This window comes from Muscardinus avellanarius, assembly GCF_963383645.1.
Source record: "Muscardinus avellanarius genome assembly, chromosome: 14".
Classification (NCBI taxonomy): domain Eukaryota; kingdom Metazoa; phylum Chordata; class Mammalia; order Rodentia; family Gliridae; genus Muscardinus; species Muscardinus avellanarius.
The window spans coordinates 36,964,415-36,967,682 of NC_137800.1; positions in this window are offsets into that span (position 1 = coordinate 36,964,415).

Here is a 3,268-nt window from a genome sequence, read left to right on the forward strand (position 1 = left end):
TGGTTAAAGATCTGTTTTTCTTTCTCAGGTGGTTTTGGAGGAAAACAACCTCAATGGGGATAAACACTGGGTCAAGTGAGATCGCCTTTCCTTGGAGAAAGCCTGTTACCTAAGCAGTCATAGAAAACAGAGGGTCCCTCTGGACTTTTCTCATAACTGTCCAACCTCCTGGCCTGGTAGCTTAGCGACTCTGCAATCTCTTTTGATGTCATCCGGCTCTTGTGGCATTATCTGGTTTTAAAGTGTATGCTCCCAATATCCTATCTCAGCCCAGGAGAGTGTGAAGAGCTGAACTGCCCCCGAGAGACCCCTCACTCATTAGGAAGCACCTGGAAACTTCTAAATTAATGATGAGGTGTACAGAAGGAGAGAAAGTAGTTAAGGGATGATCCAGGATGTGGCCAAGAAACTAGACTTTTTGTTAATTTTGGAACAGTGGGCTTTGAGCATAGCTCATGTGAATAAATTCCAAAGGTGTCAAACTTTAAGGACGGAATCATCAATGCTATACTATACCTTCTATCTTCTTTCCATCCTTCTTACTTCTCTTTTTATTTATCTCCAGTCTCCCTTTCTTTTCTCATCTTTTCTCCCTGAATTATGCTCCAGCCTGAAGGCATGCTGCTATGATTTGGATATGGTCTGGGTGACTGGAGATGTAGTCCACAGGGTGGCAGCATCAGGAGATGCTATGGAGCCTCTAAGATGTGGGCCATGTCTGAAGGCCTTTGTGTTAGTGGGTCATGCCCTCAAAAGAGAATAAGGTCCTTCTCAGGTGACTCCTTGGTAGTTCTCCAGAGAATGCTATAAAAGAAGCAAGCAGGCTCTTCCCATTCCAGCTTCCTGTGCGTCTTGGCTTGAGATATGACTCTTATCTACATGTTCTTCCATTCACTGCCTGCTGTGGAGCCAGACCCTGAGCCCTGTCATTTGGACTTTCAACCTCCAAAACTACAAGCTAAATAAATATTTTTCTTATAAAATTAGCCCAACTCAGTTATTTTATTAGAGTTATAAAACAATGTTAGATATATATGCTTAGCAAAGAAACACAAACACGGTGGGAGGACCCAATTATATATGTATATAGGCTGAGCGTGGTGGTGTACACTTATCATCCCTGTACTTGGAAGGCTGAGACAGGAGGATCGCGTGTTCACAGACAGCCTCATCTACTTAGTGAGGCCCTCCACAACTTAATATGACCTTGTTTCAAAATAAAATATAAAATAGGGCTTGGAACGTAGCTCAGAGGTAGAATGCCCCTGGGCTCATTTCCCAGTACTGCAATATATATATTATATATATATATATATATTATATATATATATTATATATATTATATATATGTAAATAGATGTATGTGTGTTATATTATATATGTGTTATATATTATATATAATCTATATGTTATTCTTGTGCTTTATGAGCCCCTTCCTTACCAAAATTCTACAGATATGCCATGGACAGTGTTGTCTAAGAAGATGCAGTATGAGCAGGTGTGTCACTACCTCTTTAATGGGAACATTTGAAATGATAAAGAGATGCCTTGTACATGAGTTATATTCATGGAGCGTAATCAGAACTGTAAATTGGTAGTTGAGCTTTTAACTTGATAACAGTGAATAAATAGTCAAACTGTTTGCTGTAGCTCTGAACTATAGCAAACAAACATCCCTGGCTCTTGCTCTTTCTTGATTTGTGATTGCCAGATTTTGTTCAGGGGCCAACAGGATCAGGAGAAGTGGAGCCCTTCTCTAACACTAGAGGGTGCAGGGTGGTTACGATGTCTGATGATGCCATTTCTCTTTTCTGATGATTCCTTTAGGGATGAATCTTGCTCTGGTCAATAAGACTCAAGTGAAATCAGCTTGGGAAGTTTCCAAGCTTTTTCTCCCTTAATGAGAATAAAAAAGAATTAACTGAACTGTTTGCATGCTATTAGAAATAAAAGTTTATGGTGTTGTAGAAAAAAAAGGGGGGGCACATTTGAAAATAGCTCAGCAAGGTGATTTTACTTTTTGCAAAAAGTCTCTTGCCACCAGGAATGCGAGTTGTGCAAACAAACGCATTGAGCTGGAAGTCCTCCCAGTTTGTATCCCTAAGCAGATCTCTGCACTGTCCTCCTATTGGTTTGAGCATGGTTTTACAGTCTATGTAGTTGGCTAATTCTTTTAGAATGCAATGCCAGGGGAAGAGATGGGCATTTGCAATTTTTAGGAAAGCTAACATTCAAAGAAGTCAAAACTTATACAAGGTTACAAAATAACAATTTTACAAAATGGGGTTACTTTAAGCTAATCCTTTGACAAAAAGACTTAATTTTATTCCCATAGGAAGTCAGCTTGAGAAGCTTCTGGAAAGTATTGCGTTCCTTAATGAGAAAAAAAGAGAGTTAACTGAATTTTCTTCTTCCTTTGAATGTAGTTTTCTTCTTCCTTTGAATGTAGTTATTTAGCAAAAGATGATTGGTGTCATAATACCCTAAAGATGTGTGAACAAAAAAGAAAAATATATGAAAGGTCTGATGATACTGGTTATGCACTCAACAATCCCTGAACTGAGGAATTGTGAGCTTCTACTAAGCATCTTGGCTGCTCAAGGTCCTCCTAACAAGGAGTTTCTCTGTTGCATGTAGCTAAATGTACCTTGACTGCTAATTGTTCTAGTCAATTCTGCCCTTTATACCCTCTTACATCTGCTATGACATACAATGGATCTATTGATAATCTCTGTGCCCTAACATTGCTTTTTGATGAGATTAAATTCTTCCTGTTATGCTTTTCTCTTAGAATCAAGAGCCCTTAATCAAATATTAAGAAAACTTTCTGGGCGTGGTGGCACACGCTTGTAATCCCAGTACTTGGGAGGCTAAGACAGGAGGGTCTGGGTTCCAGCCAGCCTCAGTCACTTAGTGAGGTGTTCTGCAATTTAGTGAGACTCTGTTTCAAAATAAAGAATAAAAAATCGAGCTAGGGGTGTAGCTCAGAGGTGGAATGTACTTGGGTTCAATCCCCAGTACCACATACACACAAAAAATATATTTGACCAAGGCTTTATACAGGTTTTCATTTTTAAATTGTGTTTATCATAAAAAGATACATTTAACAAAAACATTCCAAGCTGGGATATAGCTCAGTCGCAAAGTGCTTGCTTGGCAAGGGCACCGCCCTGGTTCGATCCCCAGTCCAAAAAGACAAAAAAAAAAAAAAAAAAAAAATTAAAAAAAAATACTCCCTTTAAAAAAAAATTCAAGTTGTATAAAATGA